The sequence below is a fragment of the Sus scrofa genome, chromosome 3 (assembly GCF_054392235.1).
Source record: "Sus scrofa isolate SSC_HxYL_T2T_F1_AM1 chromosome 3, Sscrofa_HxYL_maternal_Yorkshire_Landrace_v2.0, whole genome shotgun sequence".
Classification (NCBI taxonomy): domain Eukaryota; kingdom Metazoa; phylum Chordata; class Mammalia; order Artiodactyla; family Suidae; genus Sus; species Sus scrofa.
The window spans coordinates 130,727,927-130,751,123 of record NC_139385.1 but is presented as its reverse complement, the minus strand read 5'-3'; the positions used below and the strand labels follow the sequence as shown (position 1 = coordinate 130,751,123).

Below are 23,197 nucleotides of genomic sequence, written 5' to 3'. Positions count from 1 at the left end.
ACTTTACACACTCTGAGTCATCTCTGCAGATTCCACGCGACCAGCTGGGTGGCCAGCATCCAGCTCCGGGTCACTCACCTTGATGGATGAGTCCTCTTCAGCATCTGCTCCGGACACCTGTCTCTCCATCCCGAGGAGGGCCAGCAGGGACTCCATCCTCCCTTACCTGTCTTCGGCACTTGGTCCACGGGGGTGGTACCAGCAAAGCTTTCCTCTTCTGAGAATGGATCTGATTGTGTAACAGTATCCATTTACTTCTGAAAGCTTCCTCAGCTTTGTGTCATCTCCAAACAGATGAATAATTTTCATTTGTGCATTTCAATGAGCCTGGGAAACATTCAGGGTTCAGAGGTACAGCTAGAAATATTTCCAGAAAGATGAGTCAAACAGTGTCAGAGGTGACTGGGAAAGAGAAGAAAGGGTCCTGCCACGCCTCTCTCGCGAGCCAACAGTCCCGACGTGCACTCTGGGTCACTGTTTCCAGTGTGCAACTCCCTGGCTGCTGAAATGACATGTCCGACTCTTTGTTCTGGCTCCCACTTTCTCCTCCTTCTCTTCCTCCCACGTCTCTCTCCTCCAGTTTCCCACCTCCGTGCAGAACATTGCCTCATCCTCACTGATAACCCGCTAAGCCTGGCTGTTAGGAGATTCCCGTTCTGTAAGCGCTCAGAATCCCTACGTTTGCCAACAAGGTGATTGCCTTCTAAGTAAGAATGAACATCCCCTTCCCAAGAATGCCGCTGGGAAGACGTCCAGAGGGGGCCTTTCACCCTTCTTCACGGGGCTGGAAGGGTGCCTTAAAGGAATGCAAAATTTCCAAAATATCCAAGAAATTCCCAGTACACCTCTGATAACAAACCATCCTAGAGTGTAGTCCAAAAGGAAATGAAAGATTTGCCTGTAAAACATCTTTGGGATATCTTAAAGGTGTCAAAAATGGCAGAAAGATCTGATACTCATCAAAGCATTCATTTCACCAAATCCACACACCCTAGGGCTTTAAAAACTGTAAGACTTAAGGCAAACGGTTCAGTTGACCTTGACTCCAAAGCTGTTGATGACGAGCAGGAGCAGAAGCCCCATCCAGACACAATCCTGTATGTGTAGCTCTAAAGAACAGTATTAGCCTAGGGTCACTGCTTTGCATAGTGTTGACCTGCATCTTCCAAGAGCTGTGCCAAAATTCAGTACTCTGAGTGTGAACAAACAGGAGCAACTACACTTGGAACAAGCTGGACAGGGTCACCTGTCTATGCGGAGCAGGGAAAGCTGGCTCTGGGATCCGGCCTGCTCTCTGCTCCTGGCACTACAGTAGGACACTTATGTGCAGCTTTTGCTCCTTGGCCTCCAAAGAGCTTCTGTCTGGAAGGCCAGATGAGCCACGTGACCAGAAGGCTCAGGCTTTGAAAGCCGAGATGCCCGAGCTCCTGCCACCTTAGCGGCCCCCACGCATTCCACCCTCCTTCCGTGCTCTCCTCCCACCAATGTGGCTGCTCTCTCCCAGCCCCGTCCCCTCCCTGAACTCCGTCTCTTCTGCCCAGCCCTTACCTTTTCATATTTTTCAAACTTCTCTTTGACCTGCTTACTCTTCACACTCCTCTTCCGTTCTCCTGGCTTCAACCCACACACCGAGTCAGCCTCCCAAATCCACAGCCCCAGCCAAGAGCTCTCTCGCCACTTCTCCTGTATTCCAGGATCCCTCGTACCCCACACATCTGATTTCCTGTTGTTTTAGCCCCTCTGTCGGAATCCTCCACTGGCCCTTCAGTCTCTGACCTGAAAGTTCTGCCTACTTGAGAAGGCAGTTCAGTGAGGTGAAACGTGCCATGGACCTTGATGGCAGGCAGGACTCAGGTCGTCCCTCTACCATTTAATGGCTGTGTGTCTCAGCTGTCTCCACTCTCAGTTCCCTCATCCAGACAATGAGACCAAAGCTGCAGAGCTGGTGTGAAGATTAAATAAGATAATGCGGAGTTCCTACTGTAGTGCAAGCGGATCGTGGCATCTCTGGCGCACTGGGATGCACGTTTGATCCCAGCCCAGCACACAGGATTAAGGATCCAGCATTGCCACAGCTGTGCAGCTTGGATCTGATCCCTATGCCAGAAAATCCATACGCCATGGGACAGCCAAAAAGGGGGGGGGGGAGAGAAAGCATTTAAGTATTCTGCAAAAAGCTGCGGTTATAACTGCCCATAAAAAGTGGTACTACTGCTACTATTACTACTAATGATTAATGGTGATAATAATACAATAGCTGGGGAGTTCCCATCGTGGCGCAGTGGAAACGAATTAAACTAGGAACCATGAGGTTGTGGGTTTGAACCCTGGCCTCACTTAGTGGGTTAAGGATCCGGCGTTGCCATGAGCTGTGGTATAGGTCGCAGACATGGCTCGGATCTGGCGTTGCTGTGGCTGTGGTGTAGCCCAGTGGCAACAGCTCCTATTGGACCCCTAGCCTGGGAACCTCCATATGCCGTGGGAATGGCCCTAAAAAGACAAAAGACCAATAATAATAATAATAATAATGCAATAGCTGGAGAAGCCACAACGATAACAATAGATAATAACTGAGATTGCCACGCCCCTCTGACAGCATCCTTCTGCCTCCAATCTGAGAAGGATGTGCACTGTTGGCCATCCTCAAATCCCCTGCATCCTCCTGCTCTTGTTCCACTCAGGCCCCTCTCCACCTCACGTGTGCTCTCATTATTACAGTAAATCTCTTTACCTACCTCCCAAAGAACGCAAATATGAGGCAGGAAATTCTAGTGGTGATCAAAAATATCGGATGTTCAATATACACAAACCTATTGCTCAACTAGCTTCTCAAAAAGCTCATTTTTTTTTAAGAGCCACACCCAAAGCATATGGAAGTTCCAGGTTGGGGTCAAAATCAAGGCTGCAGCTGAAGGCTACACCTCAGCAAAACTGGATCCAAGCTGCATCTGCAACCTATACCATAGCTCACAGCAATGCCAGATCCTAACCCACTGAGTGAGGCCAGGGATTGAACCCGCATTCTCATGGAGACCACATTGGGTCCTTAACCCATTGAGCCACAGTGAGAACTCCCAAAAGCTCACTTTGGAACCCTCCTCTGCTCTCAGTTTCGTAGGTCGATCAGTACAGCTGCACTGGCTTCAGGCTAATTACGCAAGGGACTTCAGTGGGATTCAAAAGGGAAAGCAGGACACAGCAGAACTGAAGACAGCAGAGACGCCCCCTATAGGCCATACATCCGTGACTTTGGAGCCAAGGACTTTTTTACTTCCATTAAATTAGATTATCAGATTCTCTAGATTTTCAGAGAATATTGGATAGAGCTCCTTGTTCTGTATAGCAAGTCCCATACAGCAAGTCCCCGTTAGCCAATTATTCCATATACCACAGTGTGCATGTGCCAGTCTCAAACCAGAGCCAAGGACTCTTAAATGGACCTTGTTGTCCACCTGACATCAACCTCAAAGGGTAAGGATGTCCTAAAAGCACCCTAATGTCCCTCAGAAACACAGGAGAGGAGTTCCCATCATGGCTCAGCAGAAACAAATCTGACTAGTATCCATGAGGACACGGGTTTGATCCCTGGCCTCACTCAGTGGGTTAAGGATCCAGCATTGCCATAAGCTATGGTGTAGGTCACAGATGCAACTTGGATCTGGCATTGCTGAGGCTGTGGCACAGGCCAGCGGCTACAGCTCTGATTTCACCCCTAGCCTGGGAACCTCCATGTCCTGCAAGTGTGGCCCTAAAAAAGACCAAAAGAGAGAGAGAGAGAGAGAAACACAAGAGAAAAGTCAATTTTGATCTTATAGAAAAGTTTTGGGTCTTTATCTTTCCAATTTGAAGGTATTTTCATTTCTTAACTTTTAGGACCATTATTGAGTTGGATTTCTTAACTTTTCACCAACTTCTCTTTCTCAGCTTCAAGTAACAGCCCCCTTCACTCCAGAGCTCCACGATTTGGTGAACAAAGACATGTTAACGCCATCCACCCCCCTCATGCCTTCACAGAGACTCATCCCATTCTCCACCACTCGTCGTCTTCTCGGTCAGGAGAGCCACACCCCAAGACAGCACTCTGGTCCTGATTTAACTGGAGCTTAACATCATGTCAGGAGACTGGCGCTAATCAACTTCCCAATATGGTGCCTGAACTGTAGCCATTACCTAAAACAGGGCTCCCCAACCTTCTTCTCTTCTTAGCACACATAGAAAATACCTTGTGCACGGCTCCCCAGGGGCGAGGAGATGATACAGCTCACAGCTGGAGGTAACTAAGCCACAGCTCTGGAGGGCCCCAGGACCTGCATGGCTGCCCCCAAGAATTAAGGGGAGCCCCACCTCACACACACCTGTAATCCATTTGTAGCAACTCAGCATGCTCTGGCACCCCTGTGGAGAAGCACTACCTAAAAAAATTGTCTCATTGCCTCAGAGACCAATCGAATGCTCACGCCTTTAAGGAAGATCTCCTCTGCAGAAAGTCCCAAGCCTATTTTTCACCTCAGTGTTAGCGTCCCTGAAATATCTTTCCCATTCAGTAGTCAGTGTTCTGTCATGCTCAGCAAGCAAGATGGCCTTGTGGCCATGGTACAGAGTCAGGAGCCGTGCGGATTCTGAATTTATGATTCAGCAGCCACAGCCTCTGACTCATTGGCACTAGATGACCTGCAGAAAACCACTGGACTTTGACAGGCCCGGATCAGAAGAGCCAGAAAATGATATCAGAATAGGTTTCTACTGGAAACCAAACACTGTGTGAAAATTGAGACTTCCTGAGCAGATAAATTAAAAGCAAGCTCTACAGGAGTAGCATGACGAAAGCCATATGGTGAGCTTCAGCAGATGCAGGACAGAAAATACCCATAGCCCATAATATCACACAGTGTCACAATCTTGCACTCTATAAACTGCTGAGCTGTGTCAACAAAGGCACCTGGCAACTGTCCTTTTTGCATCACAAGCATTAAATTGTAATGCCTGGGGCCTCTGAAGCCAGGCAGACCTGGGGTGGAGTCCTGGCTCTAAAACATCCGGGCTATGTGATGCCAGGCATGCTACCCCACTTACTTGAGTCTCAGCTGTCTTATCTGTCAAATGGGGATGAATGCATCCTCCTAATTATCTCTATAGTTACCAAAACAAAAACGTTTTGACAAAAGCTCAGCAGTGATGGCGTTCCCTTGCAGCACAGCAGGTTAAGGATCCAGCCTTGCCACTGAAGTGGCTCGGGTCACAGCTGTGGTACAGGTTCATTCCCTAGCCTGGGAATTTCCACATGCTGTGGGTGTGACCAAAAAAGAATTCAGCAATGATTCTTGACTTTTTTAAAAAACACCAAAGAAAAGGAAAAGATGCCATTCCTTAGTAAAAGCTCAGCAGATAAACACTAGAGACTACCCCTATGAAGCCAAAAGTAATACGGGGACACCCCCTGCCCACATCATTATCATAGTGTCACAGTACAACAAAAGTATTCACCTTTGGTAAGGAAAAAGAAGAGATACAAAAATTGGAAGGGAGAAAGAAGCTCTACTTTCAGACCAACATGGAGGAGAAGCACTTTTTCCTATTCCTCTTAGGAAAAACCCTTTTCACTCCTGCTAGATGTTTCTCCCACACTTCCTGCTAAAAGCCTTGAGCATTATACATAAAATAAATAAAAGAACTCTGAAAGGTGAAGAAGAATTCAGACTGGCTAGGCACCTTGATACTCAAGATCATCCCAGTCATAAGCTCCTTCTTTTTGTCTCATACATCCCAGACTGGGGGTTCTAGGAGCCAACAACCCATAAACGTCAATGGGAATAGACAAAAAATAAAGCTCCCAATGGCAACTCTCTCTGGAGAAAGGAACAGGAAAACAATCCAACCAGATAGAAGTGTGTAGACAATAACCACCCCACACTGGAGAAACACCGTGGAATAAAACATGACTACACCCTCCCCCCACCGGCAGAGGCTGAGTGGGGGCTGCTGAGACTTTCACTTTCTCCTTAACATGGAGCCCCAACCCACCCAGTGACATGTCCCCAACTCCAAGTGTGGTATCACAGAAGGTCAAGGGGGAAGCAGGATTTTCACCCGTGTGTGGCTTTAACAAGCTCCTTCCCCACAGAGTCGGTGAGTCAGTGAAGGCCATGTGGGAATCTTGAACTTCCATCCCAGTGAAAGGTAGCATCCAGCCTATTGAAGAGTCAGGACATTCACTGCCATCCTGTGGCAACAAGGACTCTCCTCCTGGGTGTGGGATCAATGGAGACAACATGGGAAGCAGAAACAAGGTCCCTCTTCTCTCAGCCATGGTGGTGTCCACAGAAGCCTAGTGGGGAACCAGAATTTTCACTCCTACCCCAGGAGGACCAACCTGCCACCCCTACTCCAGGGTGTCCACACAGGGCAGGGGACGAGGACTTCCACCGCCAGCTGGCAGGACCGAAGCAGAACGCTCCCTCTCCTTGCAGTGTGATGTCAGGCAAGGCTTTCTAAAGTAGACCTGAAATCCAGAGCCTCATAACATAAAACCCACAATGCCCAGGAAACAATCAAAAATCATTCGGCATACCAAAAACCGGAAAAATCTCAAACTGAGTAAATGAAGACAATCAACAGATGCCAAAACCAAGATGACACAAATACCGGAATTACCGGAAAAATATTTTAAAGTAGTCATCATGAAAAAACTTCAGTGAGTGATTAGGAGCACACCTGTAACAAATGAAAAAAACAAACTAGACCAAATGAATATTTTAGAACTGAAGAATATAATAGCCAAAATAAAAATTCAATGGATGGGCTCAAGAGGCAGAATGGCAAACCAGAGGCAAAAAACCAGTGAACTTGAAGACAGAACAGTAGAAATTACCCAATCTGAACAACACAGAGAAACAGGACTAAAAAAATTAACAGAGCCTTAGGGGCATGTGCACAATAACAAAAAGTCTAACACTTGTATTTTCAAAATCCCAGGAGAGGAAAAAGAGGTTTGGTAAAAAGTACTTAAAGAAATAATGCTGGAGTTCCCATCGTGGCGCAGTGGTTTACGAATCCGACTAGGAACCATGAGGTCCCTGCCCTTGCTCAGTGGGTTAACGATCCGGCGTTGCCGTGAGCTGTGGTATAGGTTGCAGATGTGGCTTGGATCCCGCGTTGCTGTGGCTCTGACGTAGGCCTGTGGCTACAGCTCCGATTAGACCCCTAGCCTGGGAGCCTCCATATGCCGTGGAAGCGGCCCAAAGAAATAGCAAAAAAAAAAAAAAAAAAGAAAAAAAAAAAAAAAAGAAAGAAAGAAAAGAAATAATGCTGAAAATTTCCCAAATTTGACAAAAGACGGAAACTTCCAGATTCCAGATTGTGAGAGACTCCAAACATGATAAATCCAAAGCAATCCACACTAAGACACATTCTAATGGAATTTCTCGAATTAAAGACAAAGAAAATATTTTAAAAGCAATGAGAGGAAAGCAACTCCTCATCTATATGGTAAAATAATTCAAATGACAGATTTCTCATCAGAAACCATGAAGGATAGAAAGAAATGAAAAAAACATTTTTCAAGTGCTGAAAGAAAAGAAGTGTTAACCCCAAATTCTACAGCCAACAAATTCCTCTTTCAGAAACAAAAGGGAAATAAAGACATTCTCAGATGAGTGAGGGAAAACTAAGAGAGTCTGTTACCAGTAGATCTATCCCAAGAGAAAGGCTGAGTTTCTCTAAACAGAAATAAAACGATTTTTTAAAAAAGAATCTTAGAACATCAGGAAGGAAGGAAAAATGAACAATGGACAGAGCAAAAATATGGGTAAATACCATAGACTTTCCTGCTCTTAAGTTTTCTAAACATTGCCCGATGTGGTTCTCAAAATATATAAAAGAAGTATTTAAGACAATTTTAAGTGGGGGAGGGTAAAGAGACTTTAACGAGAGATAGGGTGTCTATGCTTCACTCCAACTGATAACTTGTGATAAGTTATTTATGTATATTTTAATGCCTTAAGCAACCACTAAAAATTTTATCCAAAAAAATACTCACATACACAATAGATAAATCAAAATAAAATTCTAAAAACAAGTTTAACCCACAGGAAGGTGAAAAAAGAAAGAAACAGAGAACTGAAATACAGAGGAACAAACAGAAAGCAAAAATACAAAATGTCAGAGTTAAGCCTTAACATACAATCACATGAAGTGTAAATGGTCTAAATACACCAAGTAACAGACAAAGATCAGCAAAGTGGATGAAGAAAATAAATCAAAGAGGTGCTATCTACAATAAACCCACTTCGCATAATAATGATATGGGTCAGTTCAAAGTGAAAGGATGGAAAAAGATACACCATGCAAATCTTAGTCCAAAGAAAGAAGTAGCTATATTTCCATCAGTAAAAGTAGATGTCAGAGCAAAGATAATTACCAGCGACAGAAAGGGACAGTGTACAATAAAGGTGCCAAGAAGACATAGCAACCCTATTTAGGAATATCTGACATCTTTGTAATTTTGTATCAAAACTTATTTGCTCAAGTCTCCTTTTGTGTCCTTTTATAATGTCATAATTTCTTCATCGAGGCTATGCTCATTTCTTTGTATTTTTTTATTTTTTTTAATTTTGTCTTTTTAAGGGCTGTACCCATGGCACATGGACGTTCCCAGGCTAGGCATCAAATCAGAGCTATAGCTGCCAGCCCACACCACAGCCACAGTAATGCAGGATCCGAGCTGCATCTGCAACCTACACCACACACAGCTCATGGCAACACCGGATCCTTAACCCACTGAGCAAGGCCAGGGATCAAACCTCATGGATACTAGTCAGGTTCATTACCGCTGAGCCACAATGGGAACTCCTATGCTCATTTCTTGATTTGTGAGCACCACAGTAGTTAATAAATATTTTGAGAGAGATTACCTGAGGCTATGAATATATCTTGCTTCGTCTTAAAGTTTCATCCACTAATGTTAGCATTAATCTATATCTTGCCTGAAGCAAATATTACTGTGATGTTATAATGATATACTCCATATCTCTTATTCTTTCTACACTTATTAATTGGAATTCTCCTGCTAATTCTTTTTCATAGCTACAGAGTAGCCAGTTGTAAAGCTGATACCTAATGTATTTTAACAGTCTCTTATTAGTGGGCACTTAGGTTTTTTCTATAATAGACAATGTAATAAACCAATTATATCTTTGCATACTAAAGAATTTGTAACTCACACTTGGAAAAGGATATCTCAGCACTGATCTTATATCTGAAACTGGAAATGCTGAAATAATGAGAAATGCATTTTGTAATTTTTTTATATAATGCTAAAGCGCCATAAGGACATACCATGAGAAATATGATCGGACAGATAAATATAGAACATTAAATCCAAGGACTGAAGAATACATATTATTTCCAAGTACAAGGAAAATTTATGAAAACTGACATATTTTTGGCCATAAAATAAACCACAATGTACTTCACACTACTTGTGTCATACAGATCACATTCTCTGATCTGTTCAAATCACAATTCAATAAAATTAAAAATTCAATAAAAAGATAACTAGAAACACACATAGGTTTGGGAATTAGGAAATGTGTATCTAACTAACTGAGGGGTCAAAGACAAAATTAGAATATATTTAGAACTGCATGATTAAAAAGCAACTAACATACCACGTGGGACATAAAGTACATAAGGTGAAGATAAATCTGGGTTTTTTCTCTGGGTTTTGTTTTTTTTTTTTTTTTTGGCCATACCTGTGGCATATGGAGGTTCCCAGGCCAGAGATCAAAGCCCGAGCACCAGCTGGGACCTACACCACAGCTGTGGGAACACCAGACCCTTAACCCACTGTGCAAGGCCAGGGATTAAACCAGCACTGCTACAGAGACAAGAGCAGATCCTTAACCTGTTGCACCACAGCAAGAATTCCTGGGGTTTTTTGTTTGTTTTTCGGTTTGTTTTAGGTTGGATAAAATATTTTAATATGTAATATTAACACATTCATCTTCAAATCAATGCAATCATAAAATATAATTTTTAACATTTTTTTATGGAGGAGAGAGTTCATGAAGACAAAAGTGCCTATAGCATACAAAAGTCACAACATGGCCCTAAAAATCAGTTGTCTGCCATTGCTGAAAGCAAAACTTCTCTGGAAGGATTTATTTTTTTAAATTTAACATCAGCTGAAGATTACCGTTATTGTCAAACTTGTTCCTTATTTATAAAATAATATGAAATTGTTCTTTTGTTAGGAGGAAAATTAGTAACATGTCCTTTAAGGGAATTTATGTCTTTTAACCCATCTATTACATCTAAAAGTTATTACAGAAGAAATAGGAAAGATACGTCTGTTTTAAGAAGAAAATTCCTAGGCCAAATTGCCTTTAAAAGAAAAAAGGCTGAGTGTGAATTAGCTAAACATTCAGGTTAAACACTACTAGAAGGAGTTCCTGTTGTGTCTCAGTGATAACAAACCCGACTAGTATCCATGAGGAGGCGGGTTCAACCCTTGGACCTGCTCAGGGGGTTAAGGATCCGGTGTTGCTGTGAGCTGTGGTGCAGGTCGCATGTGGCTCAGATCCTGCTTTGCTGTGGCTGTGGTGTAGGCCGGCAGCTACAGCTCTGATTCGACCCATAGCCTGGAAACTTCCACACTGCTGCCGGTATGGACCTAAAAAGACAAAATTTTTAAAATAAAACAATGAAAATAAAACAAAAAAAATTAAAACTAAGAAAATAATGATAGAATAAATCTAAAGAAAATAGGAGGAAGAAAACAAAGATTATAAACAGAAATAAATTAATAAAATATAAATCAAAGCTAGTAGCTAGTTTTTTTAAAAAAAGCAATGAAATCAACAAACCTGTGGTAAGACTGTTTCCAAAAAATGGGATCTGGCATAAGTAAACATTAGGAAAAAAATGCAGCATAAATTCAAATGAATACTTTCATGCCAATAAATTTGATAACGGAGAAACTGACAAATTCCTAGAAATACATAACTTGCCAAAAGTGACTTAAGAAAAAAATTAACTCTAACTGTCCCAAAGCTGATAAATAAGTGGAATCTGATTAAATGCTTCACACTAACATATACACTCACAAACCATAATCCATGCCCAGATGATCTACAAACAAGAGCTATCAAACACTTGCGGGACATAGAAATAGATGAAACTTTCCAGGGAACAGTAAAAATAGAGAATATGCCCCAAATCATTTTATAAGGTCTGGATGACTTTAATTATAAAATTTATTGAGGATATTACTGAAAAAACATATTACCAAACAGAATTCAGTAATGTATAAAAGATAATACATATCATGGCTAACACATTTCAACAAATGTATAGAAAGCATTTAATAGATTTTAATACAGATCCATAATAATACAAATAAGCTGGCAAGTTATTAACAGAAGACAACTTATTTGACTTTCTATTTAAAAAATCTACAGGAGGAAAAAAAAAAACCTACAGGAGGAGCTCCCATTGTGGCTCAGAGGGAACCCTACTAGTATCCATGAGGATGCAGTTTCTATCCTCAAGGATATATGCCCCAGGTGCAGCCCTAGTAAGAAAAAAAAAAAATCTACAGAAGACAATGCTTCCTTTAAAATCAGGAACAAGACAAGAATGTCCATTCTTGTGGCACAGCAGGTTAAGAATCTGTCTGTTATCACTGCTGTGGCGCAGGTTCAATCCCTGGCCTGGGAATTTCCACATGCTGCAGGTATGGCAAAAAAAAAAAAAAAGATAAAATTTAAAAAGAATGTCCATTCTCACTTCTTCTATTGACTAATGTACTATTAATCTTAGCCAGTGCGATAGGGTAAAAAAATAATAAATGTAAAGATGAGAGTGAAAAATAAAAACATCATTATTCAAATGTGGTATGATTCCCAAGTAGAAAGCCCCCCAAAAATAAAAGATAACCATGAGAATTAAAAAGTGAATTTAACAAAGCTATCATATATGAAATCAATACTTAAAGGTCAATTACACGTCTAAACACTTGCCAAAAAGAGTTTAAAAATAAAATTTTAAAATAGATGTCACTGACTACACTGTCAAAAATACAAAACACTTAGGAATCAAGCTAAGATAAGATATTAAAAGCCTTTTATGGAGGAAATTATAAAAACGTCACTGAAGACAGTAAAAAATGCTTTAATAAATGCCTGGAGTTAGAAGGTTCTGTTTTTTTTTTTTTTTTTTTTTAAAGCCAATTTTCTTCCAATGCCATGCCAACAAAAATCCGAACTTTTTGTGTGAACTTTAACAAACTGAGTCTAAAAGTTCTATCGAGGAGTAACGGGCCAAGAACGTGAAGACTGTGGTGAAAAGACCATGGTGGGAACACAGGCCCCAGGATGTCGAGACAGCATGCTCCACAGAGGGGGAGACTCACAGATTTAAGCACATGTTTAAACGGAGATCCGCAGAGCAAACACATGCAACCGTTGATCCCCTCCCTTTGTCCTTTGTCATGCCACCAACCACAAAGAAACAATAAATAAACACAAAAGTGACAGCTTTAAAAGCAGAGGAAGTCAAAAGTGTTAAAAAGCGGGCCCTCGACGACGACAATGGTGATGCAACAACAGCTAAGATCTACTGAACATCAAACTTGTGCCAGATATTCTGCTAAATAAATATGTGGAATTTTCCTATTTCATCCTTACAACAAAATAGGGAAATATGACATCATTAACCTCTTCCATAGATGAGTAACTAGCCCAGTTCACCAAGTGAGCAGGAGCCCACGCAGTCTGGCTCCAGAGCACAGGGACCTAACCCTGGGTCATGACAGGCAGGGTCAGCCTGGCGATGGGTTTCCTCCCTGCCCCAAGCCATTTCCACCTTAGATCTGACCTCCTGTGTGTGTATTTATTAAGCACTTTGAAAAACCACTATTTAACTTCTGGGATAATCATGGGCCTGTCAGGCATTCAGGCGTTAATGTGAACTGATTCAATAGGAAGCTTGCTTTCTAGCAAAGCCATTTCCATTGAAGGGCTGAGATTGTGGGGAGAGGCCAGAAGCAGGGCGAGCTTCTTGAAGTGTCTGATAAAGAACAGATATTAGGGATATTACAGAGGTTAAATGAACAGGATTTAGCAACTGCTTCCGTAATATTCAGTAAACGCAGGCAGAAATAAAGTCAGGCAGAACCCGCCCATCTTATATAATTATACTTCATCATACATGAAGGAGGGGATGTGTCAAAAAGACTCACTCTTTAGAAGGAGCTTGAGTTTTAACCTTATGCAGAAATATGTGCACAAAAATAGATATGGGGAGTTCCTGTTGCAGCTCAGCAGGTTAAGAGCCCGACATGGTGTCCACGAGGATGCAAGTTCAATCCCTGGCCTCATTCGGTGGGTTAAGGATCTGGCATTGCCGAGAGCTTCTGTGTAGGTTGCAGGTGCAGCTGGGATCTGGTGTTGCTGTGGTTGTGGTGTATGCCAGCAGCTGCACCTCCAATCCGAGCCCTAGCCTGGGTACCTCCATACAGCACAGGTGCAGCCCTAAAAAGGAAAAAAAAAAAGAGAGAGAGAGAAAGAGAGAGAAAAGAAAACTATCATCCAATTTCTATATCCTAGCATGGATTTTTTTTTTTTTTTTTTGGTCTTTTTATGGCCACACTCTTCAACATATGGAGGTTCCTAGGCTAGGAGTCTAATCAGAGCTACAGCCACCGGCCTGCACCACAGCCACAGCAACACCAGATCTGAGCTGCTATGCGATCTACACCACAGCTCAAGGCAACGCTGTATCCTTAACCCACTGAGCGAGGCCAGGGATCAAACCTGCATCCTCATGGATGCTAGTCAGTTACGCTTCCGCTGAGCCACGACGGGAACTCCCCGAGCACAGATTCTGCAGCACAGTGTACATGATGCAAACTCCTGGTCAGCATAGCTAAGGATGAGCCCTGCCCCCATTGTCGGTTTACCCTGGATTCTGCTCGTTTTTATTCAAGTTCCTCTTCCTGTCCTGGTCACCACAGGCCCACCATCCTGTCGGGCACTGAGCATCCCTCTAAATGAAGCCATCGGAGCTGTCCTCGCATTCATTCTCTGCTCTGCCACTCCGTCAACACACAAGGTAGCTTCTGTGTCGGCCAGGAGAGCCTGGGCTCTGCTTCAGGGCCCTGAGAGCAGCAGGAGCAGAGACGGTGTCCTCCTTGGCCCCTCTTCCCACTCTTGCACCCTGCTGGGGGAGATCCATTGGGCACTGGGGTAACTCCTCCCTTCACTTCCTCTGGCCTGGCATGGGGGAGGGGGAAGGACAGAGCAAACTGCCCACTGCTGCAGGCTCATTGCTATGGGTCCTGGTGTCTTCTGCCTATGGGTCCTGGTGTCATCTGTCGCTAGCCCAGAGGAGTTATTGATGCCCTCTGTGTTGCTGGGAGAGACCAGGCAGGGTCCCACTGCAGTTCCCACAAAAGACAATGACCCTGCCCCAGACATCCACCCCTCTCTCCCTCCCCAGGCCTCTGCTTATGGGGTTTGGGGCCGGGATGGGTGAGGGTGCTGATGAAGTAGATACAGTTCTGCCCACTGCTATAAGCTCTGGGTGGGGAGGGGACAGCCGCAGGCAGCAGTCTGACTGCTTGCTGACAGCTGCCTTCTGAACACAGTCAGTGGTGCCTGAAGGTATCTGTAGGGGATCCTAGTGTCAACTCCAGGGTCAGAGATAAAATCCTACAACATACGCACCCAGGTAGAGTCATCTATCTCCTAGGAGTTCAATCTAGAGTCATGTTTTCCTCCATGTGCGACATGCTGGGCAAGTCAGGGAATGCTCTGTGCAGCCCCAAAGGGCCCCAAAATCCCAAGGGGAGCCCAGGCCCAGGGATAATGTTGGGCAGTTGCCGTGGGGAAATTCTTAACTGTTTTATCTTTGAATTTCTGTTTTGTAAGTGGTATGGACTGAACTTTGTCCCCCCCACCCCAAATTTCTATGTTGGAGTCCTAACTCCCAGCACTTCAGAATGTGACCTTATTTGGAAATAAGGCTCTTGCAGATGTAATTAGTTAATTAAGATGAGGTCATACTGGAATGAGGTGGGACTTAATCCAACATGTCTGGTGTCCTTATAAAAAGCAAATTTGAACACAGACACATACAGAAAGAGGACGATGCGAAGGCCCAGGGAGATCACCTTCTACAAGTCCAAGACCCTCTGAGACCACGGGGAGCTGGGGGAGGGGTGGGGACAGCTTCCCCCCCAGCAGCCCTCAAAAGGAACCAACCCTGCAGACACTTGATCCTAGACATCCCGCCTCTAGAACTGTGAGACAGTAAATTCTTTGGTCCAAGCCACAAAGAAGTGGTATTCGTTACCACAGCTCTAGGAAACTAATACAGTAATGGGGTCCAACAGGACAATGGATCACGCATCTGGGGCTCAGAGCTCCCGCCACCTCCTGACGCCAAATGGATTCTGGGCTGTCCGCTCCCCTGGCTGCACTCAGGGACTCCCTACCACCTTCCTACCCACTCAGGGAGGGTGAGACGGGCACCTACATCTCTCGGGCTGAGTCACAGTGCCCACGCTAAATGAGAGTTCCTGTGCCCTGGAGAAAGGGAAATTACATAGCAAATTAAAAAAAAACTATAATCAGTTTAAAGAAAGACTATGGAAACCAGGAAAATCTTTTTTTCACCTTTTTGAACAAGAGGCCCCATATTTCACTTTACACAGGACCCCGCAATTAGCGTAGCCCCGCTCTGTAAAAACAAAAACAGAAAACAGAGAGAAGAAGCACTGACAGCTTTGAAGCCCCTGGTTCCAGCTGTTCCTGAAGCCCAGGTACAGGGCCCTGAGGCTTCTCTGGGATATACTGGTATCCTTATAATTCATCCCCTCATTTATTTCAGAGATTTTTTGAGTTAGTTGTTCCGTAATCTACAACCCAAAGAATCCTAACTAATAATAGCCTAAATGCACTGTGAATCTGACTTCTCCAAATGTGAAAGAGCACAAAATTTTAAAAATTAACTTTGTATACAAATTTTGAAACAATGTGACTCCTCCAGCTTTTTTTTTTTTTTTGAAGATTCCTCTGGGATCACATCACTTCCAAGCTATCTGGCTGAGGGAATTATAAACGATGTTTCCCATTAAGATCACATGTCAGAACCATTTTCGTTATTAAGCAGAACAGCTCACCATCTTTTAACAACATCCCGTAAATCACGCTGTCGTATTTTCGCTCACAACTTGTGTGGGTTCTTCAACATTTACTATTATTACAACTTAAAATCTTTTTTATATCTTAGAGCAATATCATCCAAGCATTCATTAAGTGGGAACAAAGCTAACAGCAATAATACTTTGGAACAAAAATGAGATGCGATAACGTCCTATGAAGAAAACCAGACCCCTGTTAATTCAGCAGGCAGCGCTAAGACAATGATCACAGAGAATGCGAGAAAAGCAAAAGCAGCACTAAAACAGTTGCACCTTTGAGCTGGCAGAAACAGTCATATATATTCAAGGATAATGGAAATTTTTCTGCTGACATGGCTGCCCAGGAATGTCATATAATATGCCCCAGACTCCGAAAGTAGAAGTTTACACACTTCAAGAATGCATTCTCTCCACGTTATACACTCTAATAATTTTATTTATCAAAGAGTTATTTATAGGAAAATTAGTCCTGAATTATGTAAGATTTGAATTAGGCAAGGCCTTCAGGAATGCGCCTCTCACATACAATGTGGCCACTCTGAATCGCCTCCTTCTTGGCTCGGGGGCCAAGCCTAAGGCCATGCCAGCAGAGTGTGTCTGGGACAGGCTCTCCTGGCTTCTTGGCTTGTCATCAAAGCCCATCAAAGGGCAACCTCCTGTCACCAGCCTCGCAAAGGCAAAGCTGAGAAAACATCCTCCCAGGAGCTGCGTGGTGGCCAGCCCGCCTATCCCCATCTCACACCAGAACCGGTTCCAAGGAGCGAGAGGCGGGCGCTGGACAGGAGGACCCGCTTTCAGCATCCTCACACACACAATGAGGATGCTCAGACTTCCGGTACAACATGGGGTCGGCCCAGCCAGCTCCTCCTGTTTTCCTCCCTCATCGCGAGAAAGCAGCAATGTCATCACATAAAAAGCCTCTTGGAAGAAACCCATTTTCCCCTACAATGAGCAGATGCCCCACAGATTTGGTGCATCATTTGTAAACGATTTCAAAGTTTATTTGTCTACTCCAAGGAGATTACTGGAATTTCCAACTGCATTTTAATATAATTGTTTCCATGCTGCATAGGAAGTTTTTGCAGCCACAGTAATCACCTCTGATGTACAATTAGAGGCTGAGAACCAGCATCCCAGTGGAACGCAGCCTCTGTGTTAGGGCTGCTACCCTTCAAGGCTTCAGACCTCTGCTACAGCTTCATTCAACCAAAGTTTACAAGCGGGAGCTCTGCCTCCAACAAGCTGATGGCCTGTCACTGTGTTCTCATGCTTCTGTGGCTGCAGAACGCTATCTTCAAATGGCTCAACATCACCCCTGAGGACTGCTGTATAAAACAGCCAAAGGGACAACTGCGTGGCTGAAATAAGGGGGCAGAGTTCCAGTAATCCCTTCTGTGGCCCCTCAAACTCCCCCATGGAGGCAGGAGCTGCAGAGGACCCCTCCATGAGAACAATATGCAAGCCTGGAAGCTCCTAAAAGGTGAAGAACTCCTACAAGATCCAAAACCATGGCAGGCTTAACAAAAATACAATACCCCCAAAGAGCTGGAGCCAAGATCGATTAACTGATCAAATGAATGCCCAAAAACATTTGTAAGGTAGATGTCAGAGAATGTTTTGCCTGTGTTCTCTTCCAGGAGTTTGATAGTGCCTTGTCTTATATTTAAGTCTTTCAGCCATTCTGAGTTTATTTTGGTACATGGTGTGAGGGTGTGTTCTAGTTTCACTGATGTGCACGTAGCTGTTCAGGTTTCCCAGCAATACTTGCTGAAAAGACTGTCTTTTTCCCATTTTATGTTCTTGCCTCCTTTGTCAAAGAGTAATTGACCATAGGTGTCTGGGTTTATTTCTGGGTTCTCTATTCTGTTCCAATGGTCAGTCTCCCAAAGCAACAGAAATAAAAGCAAAAATAAACCAATGGGACCTAATCAAACTGACAAGCTTTTGCACAGCAAAGGAAACCCAAAAGGAAACAAAAAGACAACTTACAGAATGCGAGAAAATAGTTTCAAATGACGCAACAGACAGGGGCCTAATCTCTAAAATATACAAGCAACTTATACAACTCAACAGCAAAAAAAGCCAATAACCCAATGGAAAAATGGACAAAACACCTGAATAGACATTTCTCCAAGGAAGATGAACAGATGGCCAACACGCACTTGCAACAATGCTCAACATCCCTGATTATTAGAGAAATGCAAATCAAAACTACCATGAGATACCACCTCACACCAGTCAGAATGGCCATCTTCAATAAGTCCACAAATAACAAATGCTGCAGGGGGTGTGGAGAGAAGGGAACCCTCCTACACTGTTGGTGGGAATGTAAGCTGGTATAGCCACTATGGAGAACAGTATGGAGGTACCTTAGAAAACCATACACAGAACTACCATATGACCCAGAAAATCCTACTCCTGGGCATATATCCGGACAAAACTTTCCTTAAAAAAGACACATGCACCTGCATGTTCACTGCAGCACTATTCACAATAGCCAAGATGTAGAAACAACCCAAATGTCCATCGACAGATGGCTAGTAAGATATGGTATATATACACAATGGAATACTACTCGGCCATAAAAAAAGAGCAAAATAATGCCATTTGCAGCAACATGGATGGAACTAGAGACTCTCACACTGAGTGAAGTAAGTCAGAAAGAGAAAGACAAACACCATATGATATCACTTATATCTGGAATATAATATATGGCACAAAGGAATTTTTCCACAGAAAAGAAAATCATGGACTTGGAGAATAGACTTGTGGTTGCCCAGGGGAAGGGAGTGGGAGGGACTGGGAGCTTGGGGTAAACAGATGCAGAATGTTGCCTTTGGGAAGGATTAGCAATGGGATCCTGCTGTGTGGCACTGGGAATTCTGTCTAGTCACTCATGATGGACCATGTAATGTCAGAAAGAAATGTATACATATAAGTGTAACTGGGTCACCATGCCATACAGTAGAAAAAAAATACACATAAATAAAAGAAAAAAATATTTAACCAATAAATTTGAGTCAAGCCAACACACACACACACACACACACACACACACACACACACACACACACACAGAATGCCCGAGACACTCAAGGAAGGTTGCTCAAAGCTGAATGGTTCGGCTTTGGGAACATTCAGTGAGCCTGGTGAAGGTGAGCCGCCAGGAGCACCGAAGGAATTCTTTCCCTTCTCCTTCTGACCAAGCCTCTAGTGAAGACTTTTCACCAAAGAAAATTACCTTTCTCAGAAAAGGGAGCGAAGAGTGTTCTTTCATTTTGTCCCGCAGCCCCTCCCTCCTTCGGAGCCCTGTTCCGCCTCCCCTCAGTCTTCCCTCCTTCCTGCCGCCACCTCCTCCCGCCCAGTTTGACTCTCTTCTACCTGCCCTATGACTCTGTCCCCGGTCGCCCTCTGCCTGCGTTGCAGGTGCTCCTCTCTAAGGGCCCGCTTGCTCTCTCCACCCGCTTATCTCCTAGAAACGGAAAATGTAGCCAATCTGACAGCAAACTCTGGATTTTCTTGCCCTTTCCTCCCCTCCAATCTCCCCTTTCTTTTTCTTTTTATTATTTTTGGGCTTTTTACTTTTTTTTTTTTTTTTTGTCTTTTTGCCATTTCTTGAGCCGCTCCCGCGGCATATGGAGGTTCCCAGGCTAGGGGTCGAATCGGAGCTGTAGCCACCAGCCTATGCCAGAGCCACAGCAACGTGGGATCCGAGCTGTGTCTGCAACCCACATCACAGCTCACGGCAATGCTGGATCCTTAACCCACTGAGCAAGGCCAGGGAACAAACCCACAACCTCATGGTTCCTAGTCGGATTTGTTAACCACTGCGCCACAACGGGAACTCCTAGCTTTTGTCTTTTCAGGGCCACACCTGTGGCACATGGAGGTTCCCAGGCTAGGGGTCGTATCAGAGCTGTAGCCACTGGCCTATGCCACAGCCACAGTAACACAGGATCTGAGTTGCATTTGCGATCTACACCACAGCTCACAGCAATGCAGGATCCTTAACCCAGTGAGCAAGGCCAGGAATCAAACCCCCAACCTCATGGTTACTAGTCGGGTTCCTTAACCACTGAGCCACGATGGGAACTCCTCCCCTTCTCCTTTTTTTTTTTTTTTTTTTTTTTTTTTTTGGTCTTTTTGCCATTTCTTGGGCTGCTCCTGCAGCATACAGAGGTTCCCCGGCTAGGGGTCGAATCAGAGCCGTAGCCACCGGCCTACGCCAGAGCCACAGCAACATGGGATCCGAGCTGTGTCTGCAACCCACACCACAGCTCACGGCAATGCTGGATCCTTAACCCACTGAGCAAGGCCAGGGAACGAACCCACAACCTCATGGTTCCTAGTCGGATTTGTTAACCACTGCGCCACAACGGGAACTCCTAGCTTTTGTCTTTTCAGGGCCACACCTGTGGCACATGGAGGTTCCCAGGCTAGGGGTCGTATCAGAGCTGTAGCCACTGGCCTATGCCACAGCCACAGTAACACAGGATCTGAGTTGCATTTGCGATCTACACCACAGCTCACAGCAATGCAGGATCCCTAACCCAGTGAGCAAGGCCAGGAATCAAACCCCCAACCTCATGGTTACTAGTTGGGTTCCTTAACCACTGAGCCACGATGGGAACGCCTCCCCCTTCTTCTTTTTTTTTTTTTTTTTTTTTTTTTGCCTTTTTCCATTTCTTGGGCTGCTCCTGCGGCATACAGAGGTTCCCCGGCTAGGGGTTGAATCGGAGCCATAGCCACCGGCCTACGCCAGGGCCATAGCAACGTGGGATCCGAGCCATGTCTGTGACCTACACCACAGCTCACGGCAATGCTGGATCCTTAACCCACTGAGCAAGGCCAGGGATCGAACCCGCAACCTCATGGTTCTTAGTCGGATTCATTAACCACTGAGTCACGAGGGGAACTCCCTCCCACTTCTTCTTAAAGGACACCACTGTTCGCCCAGCTCAAAACCTAACCCCCCGGTGTTATCCTTGATTTCCCCCTCACACACCCAGTCCATCCACCGGTCCTGCCTGCCCCCCTTCCAACCCCATCTGGACCCCATCCCTCACCTGTAGCAGCCTCCCGCCTCCTCTCCCGTCTTCACTCCTGCCTCCCTTCACAGCAGCCAGAAACATCTTTGGACCACATCTGCTTCTCAAGATCAGCAGTGACCCCTCCCTGGCCATCTCTCCATCCAACCTGGATGCATCTACCCTTCTCCCTCACTTAGTGAGCTCCAGCCACACTTCCCGCCTCTCTTGTTCTCTAACACACAGAGTCAGCTGCTCTATCCGCCCAGAATGCTCTTCCTACAGATCTATGAATGGTGGCTTTTTCTTGGCATGTCGGTCTCAGCTTCCAGGCGCCCTACTCAGAGATGCCTTTTCTGACCACTCCCGGGCCACCCTCCCAGTATCGCCTTACTTTATGCTAAATACAGAACTTAGCACAGCCAATGTTGTCTTTCATTATTTGGACGCTGCGTGACTCCTCCTTACTATCAGCAGGATGGAACCTCCATGAGGGCAGAGAACTCTTATTTCTTGCCACCACTGTAACTCCAAGACTCAGAAGAGGGCCTGGCCCAGAGCAGACAAGTGGTCAGCATTCAATGAGTACATGGATGAGTGAGTGGTAAAATGCCTCCCATCTCTTTGGGGAGCTGCTGGGTCCCCAAGTGCCTGTAATTACACTGGACCTGTCAATCACCGTAACCATCAACCCTGGTCATGGCCACGGGTCCAAGGTCTGGGCATGCACACCAAGAAAAGCAAATGAGATTCCCCCAGAGACCTGTGTATATAGATGCTGACAAAAGGAAACTTCTTTCCTCTGGGCTGTGACGGCGAAGTCTGCAATCATCGAAGGCCATGGTCTTTCCCCAATCTGTAGAGAGAGAACAACAATGCCTCAGGGTAAATCTCACACATGCTCTCGGCCCACCAGGCAGTGCCCACTCGCTAGGTTAACCCACACTCGCTCATGTCAGCTTCACAGCAACTCATGAGTGGATTTCCATTTCACTAGATGATGAGACTGAGGGCCAGAGAGGTTGGTTAACTTGCTCAAGGTCACAGAGCAGTCTGCCTCCAGAGCTATGCTCTTAATCATTGTGCTCTACTGTCTCCAATGCAGAAAGGAATGAAGCCAGCCTTGCAGGAAAGCAGAGGCAAGATATGGAAGATAGAACCTCAGGGCTGGCGGGGTCCCACATCCAGGGATGCCCGTGGCCTGTTTCACCTCTGGATCCTCTAGTCCCCGGAGTGAATCAATTCTCCTGGGTGTCTGTCACCTGCAACTGGAAGGATCCTGACAAAAACAGAGAACACCGGGAAGGGGTTGGGAAGCACCACAGAACTGGCCACACACTGTGTCTTGGCATCTATTTGTTGCAAAGAGAAAGAAGGCTTTTTGTTTTTAAATTGGAAAATCATTTGGATTTTCATTCAAATAAGATCTGAATAGCTATTACTCCTTGCCCTGTCCTAGGTCCTATAAGGCAGAGACATTTAAAACATAATGCCATGCTTACTTCCAAGATACTAGGCAGCCTGAATTCCTCCTGCACCCAGTTCCCTTCTGAGATGATGAAACCAGAATTAAGTGGTAAGTCTACACTAGGGATGGCAGCCACACACTGACCTGAAGCCTTGAGGCATTTGTGCGGGTTGCTGTGCAGGCAGGACAGAGTCAGAACATCAGGGAGGGGCCTTCCTGCCAGCGACGGGCAAAGTCCTTCGATGGAGCAGGCAGCCTGTCACAGGGCCTCTGCCCACCCCTGGCTCCAGACTCCCAAATGTTCCCTTGTTCAGAGTACAAATGAGAGATGCAAAGAAGCAACCAGGAGTTCCCATTGTGGCTCAGTGGGTTACGAACCAAATTAGCATCCACGAGGTTAGGGGTTCAATCCCTGGCCTTGCTCAGCAGGTTAAGGACCTGGCATTGCTGTGAGCTGGGGTGTAGGTCACGGACACAGCTCAGCTGTGGCATTGCAGGCCG

General features: G+C 44.9%; 1 protein-coding gene across 1 annotated transcript in view; it reads right to left on the bottom strand.

The window, feature by feature from the left end:
* Window positions 1-23,197, bottom strand: part of OSR1 (odd-skipped related transcription factor 1) — a 272,236-nt gene that overhangs the window by 243,822 nt on the left and 5,217 nt on the right. Inside the window, exon 2 of the mRNA XM_021087819.2 lies at window positions 21,992-22,084. The gene's annotated coding sequence lies outside the window, so the exon portion shown is untranslated. The remainder of the gene's footprint in view (window positions 1-21,991; window positions 22,085-23,197) is intronic.